Here is a 15172-nt window from a genome sequence, read left to right on the forward strand (position 1 = left end):
GTAATTAAAAATATATATATATATATAATTTTAAATATTAAAATTTAATTATATATATAATTTAAAATTGGGCAAAGGGCCTGGATTGATATTTTTACGAAGAGGACATACAGACTTATGAAAAGATGCTCAATGTCACTAATCAGCAGAGAAATGCAAATTAAAACCACAATGAGATATTTCCTCACACCTGTCAGAATTGCTATCATTAGTAAATCAACAAACAACAGGTGTTCCTGATGATGTGGAGAACAGGAAACCCTCATGCACTGTTGGTGAAAATGCAGATTGTTGCACCTAAGCTGGAAATAGTATAATGTTTTCTCAAAAAATTAAAAATGGACCTGAACCAGCAGTTTTAGTTCTATGAATTTATCCAAAAAAACACAAACAAACAATGTGAAACAGTGGTTCAAGGAATATATGCACCCTTATGTTCATTGCAGTCTTGTTTACAATTGGCAAGATTTGGAAGCACCTCAAGTGCCCACTGGTAGATGAGTGGATATAATAGCTGTGGTACATTTACACAGTAGAATATTACTTGACCATAAAAAGTATTATATTTTGTAGCAACATGGATGAACTAATAGAATATTATGCTAAGTGAAATAAGCTAGTCAGTGAAAGATAAATGCTGTATGATTTCACTTATATGTGGAATCTAATGAACAAAATAAACTAACAAACAAAATATCATAGATACAGAGAACAGACTGACAGCTTTCAGAGTAGAGGCTTTGGGGGGGACTGCTTAAATAAGATGAAGGGATTAAGCAAAAATAAGTAAAACTCTTTAACACAGACAATAAAAGCATGATGATTGTCGCAGGAAAAGGGAGTAGAGGGAGATGGAAGAGGGTAAAAGGGAGATAAATAGTGATGGAAGGAGACTTGACTTGGGGTGATGAACACACAATACAATACACATAATGTATTATAGAATGTACACCTGAAACCTATATAAGGTTATTAATCAATGCCACCCTAGTAAATTCAATAAAAATTAAAAAAAAATAAAATTGGAATAGCAATGCATAGCATGCAGTTATCATGATGATTTAAAATAAAAACTCCATCATCAAATAGACCTAGGTTCCTATCCCAATAATAAAGGCTCAACAAATGTAGGTTTTTAAAATTCTTATACTGATTTTTAGTTTAACTTTTCAACTATAATGGTTATTAATGATAAGATGAATGGAAATCTAGCTTGAACCATAAAGCTATAAAGAATAGGAAGGTTTTACCCCAAATTTTATTAGAATTTATATTAAAATTGTTAATAATTGCCTGACCTGTGGTGGTACAGTGGATAAAGCATTGAACTGGAATGCTGAGCTCACTTGTTTGAAACCCTATGCTTGCCTGGTCAAGACACACATGACAAGCAATCAATGAACAACTAAAGTGAAACAATTATGTTTTTGTTCCCTCTCTCTCTCCCTCTCCCTCTCTTTCTAAAATCAATAAATAAAATCTTTAAAATATTGTTAATAACTTATCCAGCACAGGAGAGACTGAAGAACAACTGACTTCAATGTTTTTCTGGTTTTGTAATGACATATCTCTCAATCCTCCATTTCACTTAATATATAACTCCTATCTTTTTTGTGTGATCTGAATAGTTATTATGTTCTCCCTATTCAACTGCAACAGAAACTCTTAGTTTCATGAGTTCAGTTTTTTTTTTTAATAAATTTTTATTAATGGTAATGGGATGACATTAATAAATCAGGGTACATATATTCAAAGAAACATGTCTAGGTTATTTTGTCATTAAATTATGTTGCATACCCCTCGCCCAAAGTCAGATTGTCCTCTGCCACCCTCTATCTAGTTCTCTGTGCCCCTCCCCCTCCCCCTAACTCTCTCCCTCCCTCCCTCCCATGTCCTCCCTCCCCCCACCCCTGGTAACCACCACACTCTTGTCCATGTCTCTTAGTCTCATTTTTATGTTCCACCAATGTATGGAATCATGTAGTTCTTGTTTTTTTCTGATTTACTTATTTCACTCCTTATAATGTTATCAAGATCCCACCATTTTGCTGTAAATGATCTGATGTCATCATTTCTTATGGCTGAGTAGTATTCCATAGTGTATATGTGCCACATCTTATTTATCCAGTCTTCTATTAAAGGGCTTTTTGGTTGTTTCCATGTCTTGGCCACTGTGAACAGTGCTGCAATGAACATGGGGCTACATGTGTCTTCACGTATCAATGTTTCTGAGGTTTTGGGGTATATACCCAGTAGAGGGATTGCTGGGTCATAAGGTAGTTCTATTTGCAGTTTTTTGAGGAACCACCATACTTTCCTCCATAATGGTTGTACTACTTTACAGTCCCACCAACAGTGAATGAGGGTTCCTTTTTCTCCACAGCCTCTCCAACATTTGCTATTACCCGTCTTGTTGATAATAGCTAATCTAACAGGAGTGAGGTGGTATCTCATTGTAGTTTTGATTTGCATTTCTCTAATAACTAATGAAGCTGAGCATCTTTTCATATATCTGTTGGCCATTTGTATCTCTTCCTGGGAGAAGTGTCTGTTCATGTCTTCTTCCCATTTTTTTATTGGATTGTTTGTTTGTTTGTTGTTGAGTTTTATGAGTTCTTTGTAAATTTTGGATATTAGGCCCTTATCTGAGCTGTTGTTTGAAAATACCATTTCTCATTTAGTTGGCTGTCTGTTTATTTTGATATCAGTTTCTCTTGCTGAGCAAAAACTTTTTATTCTGATGTAGTCCCATTCATTTATCTTTGCCTTCACTTCTCTTGCCATTGGAGTCAAGTTCATAAAATGTTCTTTAAAACCCAGGTCCATGATTTTAGTACCTATGTCTTCTTCTACGTACTTTATTGTTTCAGGTCTTATATTTAGGTCTTTGATCCATTTTGAATTAATTTTAGTACACGGGGACAGGCTGTAGTCGAGTTTCATTCTTTTGCATGTGGCTTTCCAGTTTTCCCAACACCATTTGTTGAAGAGGCTTTCTTTTCTCCATTGTGTGTTGTTGGCCCCTTTATCAAAGATTATTTGACCATATATATGTGGTTTTATTTCTGGGCTTTCTATTCTGTTCCATTGGTCTGAGTGTCTATTTTTCGGCCAATACCATGCTGTTTTGATTATCGTGGCCCTATAATATAGTTTAAAGTCAGGTATTGTAATGCCCCCAGTTTCATTCTTTTTCCTTAGGATTGTTTTGGCTATTCGGGGTTTTTTATAGTTCCATATAAATCTGATGATTTTTTGTTCCATTTCTTTAAAAAATCTCATAGGGATTTTGATGGGAATTGCATTAAATTTGTATATTGCTTTGGGTAATATGGCCATTTTGATTATATTTATTCTTCCTATCCAAGAACAAGGAATATTTTCCCATCTCATTGTATCTTTTTCGATTTCCCTTAACAATGCTTTGTAATTTTCATTATATAGGTCCTTTACATTCTTTGTTATGTTTATTCCTAGGTATTTTATTTTTTTTGTTGCAATCGTGAAGGGGATTATTTTTTTGAGTTCGTTTTCTAATATTTCATTGTTGGCATATAGAAAGGCTATGGACTTTTGTATGTTAATTTTGTATCCTGCGACCTTACTGTATTGGTTTATTGTTTCTAATAATCTTTTTGTGGAGTCCTTCGGGTTTTCGATGTATAGGATCATATCATCAGCAAAAAGTGATACCTTTACTTCTTCTTTTCCAATATGGATGCCTTTTATTTCTTTGTCTTGTCTGATTGCTCTGGCCAGAACTTCTAGCACCACGTTGAATAAGAGTGGAGAAAGTGGACAACCCTGTCTTGTTCCTGATTTAAGGTAGAAAGTCCTCAGTTTTATGCCATTTAATAGGATGTTGGCTGATGGTTTATCATATATGGCCTTTATCATGTTGAGATATTTTCCTTATATACCCATTTTGTTGAGAGTCTTAAACATAAAATTGTGTTGTATTTTATCAAAAGCCTTTTCTGCATCTATTGATAAGATCATGTGGTTTTTGTTCTTTGTTTTGTTGATATGGTGTATTACGTTAACCGTTTTGCGTATGTTGAACCATCCTTGAGATTCTGGGATGAATCCCACTTGATCATTGATGTATTATTTTTTTAATATGTTGTTGTATTCGGTTTGCCAGTATTTTGTTTAGTATTTTAGCATCTGTATTCATTAGAGATATTGGTCTGTAGTTTTCTTTCTTTGTGCCATCCTTGCCAGGTTTTGGTATGAGGGTTATGTTGGCCTCATAAAATGTGTTTGGAAGTATTGCTTCTTCTTCAATTTTTTGGAAGACTTTGAGTAGAATAGGAACCAAGTCTTCTTTGAATGTTTGATAGAATTCACTAGTATAACCGTCTGGGCCTGGACTTTTATTTTTGGGGAGGTTTTTAATATGAGTTCAGTTTTATATTTTTAAGGAATTCTGATATTAAACAGGAAATTTTACAACTTTTATATGTTCAATAAAGTTTTCATCTTGGGCAAGGGACTTCATCTCTCTGAACATCATTTTTATTATCTGTAAGATAAAGTTAAAAACAACTAACTTTTAATATGCCAAAAGTTGTGACAACAAATACAAGTCTCAATGGCAAAATGTTAAAAAATGTTTACAAAATCTACAAGTACCATCAGGAAGTTAAATACAGCTCAAAAGGGTAAGCTTTTCCAAAAAGCCTACATAGTTAAGACCATATATATATTTCATGCTATTTCTCTAAATGTAGGCCTCTTTAATTGCCATAAAAACCACTGCCCATAACAAGCAGCAGAGAAAAGCATCATCATGTGCATTAAGAAAAGTTAAACCGCCTGACCTGTGGTGGCGCAGTGGATAAAGCATTGACCTAGAAATGCTGAGGTCGCCGGTTCAAAACCCTGGGCTTGCCCGGTCATGGCACATATGGGAGTTGAAGCTTCCTGCTCCTTCCCCCTTCTCTCTCTCTCTCTCTCTCTCTCTCTCTCTCTCTCTCTCTTTCTCTCTCTCTCTCCTCTAAAATGAATAAATAAATAAAAATAAGAAAAGTTAAACCACATATAAAAACTTAATTATCAATGGGAGCAAATCTTTTCTTTCAGTAATTCATGACCAGGAAATTTGCATTTGGAATCTTTCTTTGAAAATAAGATATTTTCATTTCCTTGGCACTGACAAGATGTTTTGTGGTATATGCATCTAATTGTCTACTTAATCCCATTCTCATTGCCTTTTTAAATAACCTCAGTTTGTTGAAGGTGGAGGAATATGCCCAGATAAAATTGGTCATCTTATAACACCTGCAGCTAGGGGTAGCTATGGAAAATAATTTTCACCAATCAGATGCAAGAATCACATTGTAGGGCTTCTTGGAAATATCCACAGAAAGAACATTGATATAGAATGAATGTCTGTGTTCCCCCCAAATTCATATGTTGAAATCTCATCCCCAATATGATAATACTTAGCAGTGAAGTCTTTGGGAGGTAATTTGGTCATGTGGTGGAGTCCTCATGAATGAGATAAGTGCCCTTCCAAAAAAAGGGCCAAATCTCTATCTGCCGCGTGAGAATACAAGAAGTTGACAGCCTGAAACCTGGAAGAGGGCTCTGTCACTGGGGCCCAAAAGTGAGAGCACCTTGTTTCCAGACTTCCAATCTCCAGAACTGTGAGAAATAAATTGATGTTGTCTGTAAGGCAACCAGTTGATGGTAATTTCTTATAGTAGCCTCATCTAACTAAAACAAATGTATTCAGTTGCCATGCTCTTTGGCTTTTTCAACTTCCACTTTCTTTCAGGGAACCCAGATATGATGCCTATGAGGTTAAGCCTAGGCTCTTCTGTCATCCCTGAGGTACTTCTCCAACCCTAGTATGCCAGACCACTAAGCTTCTTATTTCATTTAAAAAAAAGTTTTCAGCTTACAGCTCTGTCGATTGGACTTCTACCTAAAGCCAAAATTATACATCACTAATACTGGAGACATTTTCAACATTCTCATACTATGACATGAATGCATCATGATTAAATATATTTTTATATATCTTTATGATACATAAATGATAAATAAAAAAGAAAAGTATATTTTGAGATAGATGAAATTTAAGATGTTATTTTGGAGCTATATCAAAAGGTAAATGGGTTCCAAGATGGTCACAGCGTAAGCAGACACTCCAACACCCACTTCCCAGAACCAAGGTGGATTACAATTTAAATCTGAGAACACTCACTGTGAAAGACCAACTTTGGACTAAACTAAGAGGATTCTATAGCCAAGGACCACCAAAGAACCCACACTGAGACTGGTAGGAAAGGCAGAGACACGGGAAGGGCTGCCCCACTCCTGGGAGCAAGTGGCGGCTGGGAGAAACTCTTACAATGGGGAGAGTTGTCCAGCGAGTTTTGGGTCCTCATCCCCAAAATCTGGATTCCCAGCCTAGATAGAGACCTGGAGCCTGGAAGGGGCTTATGGACTATATTTGGCTGAGAAAAGAGCCTAGACACTGTTTGAGAGAAGGAGGCAGATCCCTCAGACCCAGGCTCTTTATTAAAAGGACTGCAGGAAGAGCCTCACTCACAGCCACTTTCCTGGAGCCCCAGGACGACACCCTAAGCCCTGGGCTGAGTCACTCCCCAAATCTAAGTAAACATTTTTTCCTGCAAACAGGCATCACCAGCAAAGGGAACCACAAGAGGCTCACTTGCCCCAATTAGAACAGGCACTTAGAGGCAGGCAGCATATTAGGACACAAATAGGGATTGTAGAGGTCTAAGCTACACCCCACACCCCTGCACTACTGAGTGCGTGCTGGGGGCAAGCAGGCTGGAGGTGGCAGGGTGGTTTGAGTGAGCATGGGCAAGCTGGCCCATGGAGACAGGAAGTGCCACTGCCACAGCAGTGGTCCGGGCTCACACACAGTCTTGAGTGGGCTTGCCTTGGCAGGGGCAGAGGCCTGAGCATCAGGGAAGGGGGTATAAGCAGGCATGCATGAGCCTGCCAGTGATGGCGGAAGTTGCAGCCACTGTGAGGATATTGGCCGGGGTGCAAACCTTCCCAAGGTACGGGCATGCCCTCTGCAGCAGCGGCAGCAGAAGCCAGGTGACCTCAACAGTGGTCCCAGAGGGAGCACATGGCCACACTTACCCCCCACGTGCAGTAGCTGCTGAGGTCTGAATCAATGTGCAGACCTCCAGCGACACGGATGAGCCCTCTGCAGCACCTCAAGTGGTACTAGCATGTGGGTGCAGCCCCACCGGTGGGTGCAAAAGCTGCAGCAGACACTGCAGAAGCCCAACCCTATGAGCAAAAGTACCAGTGGTGCAGGCCAGCCCTCAGAGGCAACGGAGGCTGGGGTGGCCATGGAAGCAGTCCAAACAGCAGTGTGCAGGCATGTGCGAGCCCGCCCAAAGTAGCAGCAATGGCGGCAGGCTGGAGCCAGCAGCACCTGAGCCCAAAAGTCCCAGGCAGCAATGGTGGTGGTGGCCTGAAAGACAGACCACACAATGGGAGCACAGGGGCCACACCCACTGGAACCCTGTGACTAAACTTTATTGAGTGCTGAAAAAGAAAAAATAAACAAAATAAAATAAAATAAAATGTCTGGATAGAATGACACCTGAGGCTAAGGAGTAGGCCACATCCAATACCATACATAATTACTGATTTATAGTACTGATCCCAACAAGTAGTCAGCAATAAGAGGCAACAGAAAGTGGATTTTAGGGGAACTTGAACTTTTAAAGGAACTTTCCCGAGGCCAAGAGTAGATAAAAACAAGCCTAGGAGTACAGTTGATATTTGAAAGGGCACCTGGACCCAGCAGAGGCAGCCACAAGATCTGGATAGCCTGTAGCTTCCAAAAATGTGAATAAGATGAAGTCATAGGCAGTGCCCCCACCGATCTGTGCCAGGCCCCAGCCAGGGAGGTCCAGGGCAGGCACATTCATTGGTCAGATACGGAAAGCACCAGTTCAGGAACTAACAACCATTGTTAGAGGGGAAGTTTAATAAAGGGCTCCTCACACCTGACCCAGCTAAGACATAGAAAACTCTGACACAAACAGAAAAAAAAACACAACAACAACAACAGTGATAGCAGATAAGTAGCCCACAGCAGATTACAAACAACAGCTAATGCCAATCCAAAAAGACCTGGAAATAACACAGCTGAAAATTGGAGGCAGACAACACCAACACTAAACTTAGCTAGCTTTACAAACAACACACTCAAATGAGGAGTGTATACCCAGACAAAATGAGAAGACAGAGAAGTGCAATCCAAATGAATCAACAAGAGAAACCCCCAGAAAATGAACTGAGTGAGATGGAAATAAGTAAACCACTGAATGCAGAGTTTAAAATAATGATTGTTAGAATGCTGAAAGATCTTAGAACAAGAATGGATGGACACAATGAGCACATAAATAAAGATATAATGAAGCAGAGGATCAAATCAGCAACTTAGAAGATAAGATAAATGAAAACAAGAAGCAGATCAGCAAAAATTTAAAAAAAAAAGGTTGAAAAAGTCTGAGAAAACTCTAAGAAAGCTCTGTGACAACCTAAAGAGAAACATTATCTGCATCATAGGGGTTCCTGAATAAGAAGAGAAAGAACAAGGGATAGAGACCTTGTTCAAAGAAATCATAGCTGAAAGCTTCCCTAAATTGAGCAGGAAAAAGTCACACAAGTTCAAGAAGCCCAGAGAACTCTACTAAGAGAAACTCAAAGAAATCCACACCAAGACACATCATAATTAAAATACCAAAGCAAAGAGATAAAGAGAAAATATTAAAAGATTCTAGAGAAAGAAAGTCATTCAAATTCAAAGGATCCCCAATAAGGATGACATCTCATTTCTCAACAGAAACACTTGACGCCAGAAGGGAATGGCAAGAAATATTCAAAGTAATGCAGAACAAGTACCTATAACCAAGACTTCTTTATCCAGCAAGGTTAACCTTTAAAATTGAAGGAGAAATAAAAAGCTGCCTAAACAACACAACAAAAAAAAACTCAAGGAACTCATTACAACAAAACCAATGGTACAAGAAATGTTAAGGGGCCTGTTGTAAACAGAATAAAGGGAGAAAATAATATAGTAAAAGAGGAATGGAGCTTTAAAAAATAAAATGGCAATAAACAACTACATATCAATAATAATCATAAAAGTAAATGGATTAAGTAATCCAATCAAAAGTCATAAGGTAGCTGCATGGATAAGAAAACAGGACCCATACATAAGCTGTCTACAAGAGACACACCTCAAAAAATATATAAACATAGACTGAAAGTAAAAGGTTGAGAAAAAATATTTCATGCAAATGGAAATGAAAAAAAGCTGGGGTAGCAATACTTATATCAGACAAAATAGACTTTAAAAAAAAGGCTATAGTAAGCGATAAAGAAGGTCACTACATAATGATAAAGGGAGCAACAGGAAGATATAACCATTATAAATATCTACGCACTTAACATAGGAGCACCTAAATATATAAAGCAGACTTTGATGAATATAAAGGGTGAGATTAATAGCAATACTATAATAGTAGGGGATTTCAATACCCCACTAACATCACTAGATAGATCCTCAAGAAAGAAAATTAACAAAGAAACAGCAGTCTTAAAGGACACACTAGATTAGCTAGATTTAATAGATATTTTCAGAACCTTTCACCCTAAAGCAGCAGAATATACATTCTATTCAAGTGCTCATGGTACATTCTTTAGGATAGACCACATGTTAGGGCACAATAGGGGTCTCAACAAATTTAAGAAGATTGAAATCATATCAAGCATCTTCTCTGATCATAATGGCATGAAACTAGAAATCAACCACCACAGAAAAACTAAAAAAATACTCAAACACATGGAAACTAAATAGCATGTTATTAAATAATGAATGGGTTAACAATGAGATCAAAGATAAATAAAAAATTCCTAGAAACAAATAATAATGAGCATACAACAACTCAAAATTTATGATACACAGAAAAAGCGGTACTGAGAGGAAAGTTTATAGCACTGCAAGCATACCTTAAGAAGCTAGAAAAAGCTAAAATAAGCAACTTAATCCTGCATCTAATTCTAAAAGAACTAGATAAAGAACAGTAAGTAAAACCCAGAGGTAGTAGAAGGAAGGAAATAATAAAGATCAGAGTGAAAATAAATGACAAAGAGGCTAAAAAAAATACAGTGGATCAATGAAATCAAGAGCTGGTTCTTATTTTTTTTTTTAACAGGGACAGAGAGAGACTCAGAGAGAGGGATAGATAGGGACAGACAGACAGGAATGGAGAGAGATGAGAAGCATCAATCATTAGTTTTTCGTTGCAACACCTTAGTTGTTCATTGATTGCTTTCTCATATGTGTCTTGAGCATGGGCCTTCAGCAGACCGAGTAACCCCTTGCTTGGGCCAGCGACCTTGGGTCCAAGCTGGTGAGCTTTATGCTCAAGCCAGATGAACCCGTGCTCAAACTGGCAACCTTGGGGTCTCAAACCTCAGTCCTCTGCATCCCAGTCTGACACTCTATCCACTGCACCACCACCTGGTCAGGCAAAAAGAATAAACAAGACGGATGAACCTTTAACTAGACTCACCAAGAAAAAGAGAGGACTCAAATAAATAAAATCAGAAATGAGAGTGGAGAAATAACAACTGACACAACAGAAATACAAAATACTGTAAGAAAATACTATGAAGAACTGTATTCCAAAAAATTAGACAACCTAGGTAAAATGGACAAATCTTTGATATATATAATCCTTCAAAAATAAATCTGAAAGAATCAGAAAACATAAACACACCGATGACAACAAATGAGATCAAAACAGTTATCAAAAAACTCCCAAGAAACAAAAGCCCTGGGCTAGAAGGCTTCACAGGTGAATTCAAGGAAGAACTAATTTCTATCCTTCAAGCTATTTCAAAAACTCAAGAAAAAGGAAGACTTCCAAGCTCCTTTTATGAGGTAAACATAATTCTGATTCCAAAACCAGGCAAAGACAACACAAAGAAAGAAAATTTTATGCCAATATCCCTGATGAATTTAGATGCTAAAATCCTCAACAAAATATTAGCAAACTGAATTTCGCAATATATACATATATATAAAATCATACATCATGATCAAGTGGAATTTATTCTGGAGAGGCAAGGCTGGTACAATATTCGCTAATCAATAAATGTGATTCATCACATAAACAAAAGTGTCACAGTCCAGCCATGACAAGTATATTATGGGATCTTTGAATGGGAAAAGGTATTAAATTGAAATAAATGATAGACAGGGACTTGAAGATATATATGTGTATATATATACATACATACATACACACACACACATGCACACACACATATATATACACACACAGAGATGGGTACAGGAGGATATCACAGCAAACAGTCTCTACGTTTCCTTAGGTGTAACTTTCCTGCTCCCAGAAACACATCCACTTTTATTCATAGAACAAAATGTGGTCCATCAGCAATTCAATTAAGTTTCCAAGGCAACTCAAAGACAACCTCCACTATACCATGCAAATCCACTTTACACTAATAAGAAACTAACTTTCAGCTTTTTTGCAACAGGTTTGCAGCCAGAACACAGGTGTCGTGAAAACCACCACTAAGTCAAGGCCAAAATGGGAAAGGAAAAGACTCATATTAACATCGTAGTCATTGGACACATAGATTTCACCAAGTCAACCACTACTGGCCATCTGAGCTACCAATGCGGTGGGATTGACAAAAGAACCATCAAAAAATTCGAAAAGGAGATTGCTAAGATGGGGAAGGGCTCCTTCAAGTATGCCTGGATCTTGGATAAACTGAAGGCTGAATGTGAGCGTGGTATCACCATTGATATCTCCCTGTGGAAATTTGAGACCAGCAAGTATTATGTGACCATCATTGATGCCCCAGGACACAGAGACTTTATCAAAAACATGATTACAAGCACATCTCAGGCGGACTGTGCTGTCCTGATTGTTGCTGCTGGTGTTGAATTTGAAGCAGGTATCTCCAAAAATGGGCAGATCTGCGAGCATGCCCTTCTGGCTTACACACTGGGTGTGAAACAGCTGATTGTTGGTGTTAACAAAATGTATTCCACTGAGCCTCCCTATAGCCAGAAGAGATATGGGAAATTGTTAAAGAAGTCAGCACCTACATTAAGAAAATTGGCTACAACCCTGACACAGTAGCATTTGTGCCAATTTCTGATTGGAATGGTGATAACATGCTGGAGCCAAGTGCTAATATGCCTTGGTTGAAGGGATAGAAAGTTACCCGTAAAGATGGCAGTGCCAGCGGAACCACACTGCTTGAAGTTCTGGATTGCATCCTGCCACCAACTCGTCCAACTGACAAGCCCCTGGGCCTGCCCCTCCAGGATATCTACAAAATTGGTGGTATTGGTACTGTACCTGTGGGCCGAGTGGAGACGGGTGTTCTCAAACCTGGCATGGTGATCATCTTGCTCCAGTCAATGTTACAACTGAAGTCAAGTCTGTTGAAATGCTCCATGAAGCTTTGAGTGAAGCTCTTCCTGGGGACAATGTGGGCTTCAATGTCAAGAACGTGTCCGTCAAAGATGTTCGATGTGGCAATGTGGCTGGTGACAACAAAAATGACCCACCAATGGAAGCATCTGGCTTCACAGCTCAGGTGATTATCCTGAACCATCCAGGCCAAATCAGTGCTGGCTATGCACCTGTGTTGGATTGTCACACAGCTCATATTGCTTGCAAATTTGCTGAGTTGAAGGAGAAGATTGACCGCCGTTCTGGCAAAAAGCTGGAAGATGGCCCAAAGTTTTTGAAATCTGGTGATGCTGCCATTGTTGACATGGATCCTGGAAGGCCTATGTGTGTTGAGAGCTTCTCTGACTATTCTCCTCTGGGCCGTTTTGCTGTTCGTGACATGAGACAGACAGTTGCTGTGGGTGTCATCAAAGCGGTGGATAAGAAGGCAGCTGGAGCTGGCAAAGTCACCAAGTCTGCCCAGAAAGCTCAGAAGTCTAAATGAATACTATCCCCAATACCTTCTACCCCAGTCTTAATCAGAGGTAGAAGAATGGTCTCAGGACTATTTGTCTCAATTGGTCATTTAAGTTTAATAGTAAAAGACTGGTTAATGATTACAATGCATTGTAAAACCTTTAGAAGGAAAGGAGAATGTTTTGTGAACCATTTGGCTTTTGGTTGTGTGGCAGTTTTTAAGTTATTAGTATTTAAAAATCAATACTTTTTGATGAAAACAACTTGACCAAAAACCAGTCACAGAATTTTGAGACTCATTAAAGCAAAGTTTAATGAGAAAAAAAAAAAGAAACTAGCTTTCAGCCTCCACCGGAGAACATGGGTAAGACAGATGAGAATCCAGGTGTAGTTCTTTGTTAACTAGGTAAATGAGGTGAGATTTGGGTCCAGCACTTCTGTCCAGATTTCAAAAATACCCTGTTTATTTATTCAGTCCCCAACACAAAAGGAAGGAGAAAAATCACATGGTAATTTCAATAGATGCAGAAAAAGCATTTGATAAAATCCAGCACCCATTCATGATCAATATTCTCAGCAAAGTGGGAATACAGGGGACATACCTCAACATGATAAAGGCCATCTATGACAAACCCACAGCCAACATCATACTCAATGGGCAATAATAAAAGCAATCCCCTTAAGATCAGGAACAAGGCAGGGGTGCCCCCTTTCACCACTCTTATTCAACATAGTTCTGGAAGTCCTAGCCACAGCAATCAGACAAGAAGAAGAAATAAAAGACATCCAAATAGGAAAAGAAGAAGTAAAACTACTATTTGTAGGTGATATGATACTGTATATAGAAAACCCTAAAGTTTCAGTCAAAAAACTACTGGACCTGATAAATGAATTCAGCAAAGTGGCAGGGTATAAAATTAATACACAGAAATCAGAAGCATTTTTATATACCAACAAAGAACTGTCAGAAAGAGAAATTAAGGAAACAATCCCCTTCACTATTGCAACAACAAAAAAATAAAGTACCTAGGAGTAAAATTAACCAAGGAGATTAAAGACTTGTACTTGGAAAATTATAAAACATTGATAAAAAAAAATCAAGGAAGATACAAACAAGTGGAAGCATATACAGTGTTCATGAATTGGAAGAATAAATATCATTAAAATGTCTATATTATGTAAAACAGTTTATAAATTCAATGCAATACCAATTAAAATACCAATGACCTACTTCAAAGATATAGAACACATATTCCAAAAATTTATATAGAACCGAAAAAAGAACACGAATAGCCTCAGCAATCTTGAAAAAAAAGAATAAAGTGGGAGGTATCATACTTCCTAATATCAGGTTATATTACAAGGCCATTGTACTCAAAAAAGCTTGGTACTGGCGTAAGAAAAGGCATAAAGATCAATGGAACAGAACAGAGAACCCAGAAATAAATCCACATCTTTATGGACAATTGATATTTGACAAAGGAGGTAAGAACATACAATGGAGTAAAGACAGCCTCTTTAACAAATGGTGTTGGGAAAATTGGACAGCTACATGCAAAAAAATGAAACTAGACCAGAAACTTACACCATTCAAAAAAATAAACTCAAAATGGATAAAAGACTTAAATGTAAGCCAAGAAACCATAAGCAGCTTAGAAGAAAACATAGGCAGTAAACTCTCCAACATCTCTTGCAGCAATATATTTGCTGATTTATCTCCATGGGCAAGGGAAATAAAGGACAGGATAAACAAATAGGACTTTATGAAACTAAAAAGCTTTTGTACAGCTAAGACAATATGAACAGAATAAAAAGACAAACCACACAATGGGAGAACATATTCAACAATACGTCTGATAAGAGGTTAATCACCAAATTTTATAAAGAACTCGTAAAACTCAACACCAGGAAAATAAACAATCCAATAAAAAAATAGGCAAAAGAAATGAATAGACACTTCTCCAAAGAGGACATACAGATGGCCAATAGACAGATGAAAAATTGTTCAACATCACTAATCATTAGAGAAATGCAAAATAAAACCATAATGAGATACCACCTCACACCAGTCAGAATGGCGCTGAAGTGCTGGTGAGGATATGGAGAAAAGGGAACCCTCCTGCACTGCTGGTGGGAATGCAGACTGGTGCAGCCACTGTGGAAAACAGTATGAAGATTCCTCAAAA

At 38.0% G+C, this 15172-nt stretch overlaps 1 pseudogene; it reads left to right on the forward strand.

The window, feature by feature from the left end:
- Window positions 1-11583: 11583 nt before the first annotated feature.
- LOC136322868 (elongation factor 1-alpha 1 pseudogene) lies at window positions 11584-13132 on the forward strand (annotated as a pseudogene).
- Window positions 13133-15172: the final 2040 nt, after the last annotated feature.

Source organism: Saccopteryx bilineata, chromosome 2 (genome assembly GCF_036850765.1).
Source record: "Saccopteryx bilineata isolate mSacBil1 chromosome 2, mSacBil1_pri_phased_curated, whole genome shotgun sequence".
In the NCBI taxonomy this organism is placed as follows: Eukaryota; Metazoa; Chordata; class Mammalia; order Chiroptera; family Emballonuridae; genus Saccopteryx; species Saccopteryx bilineata.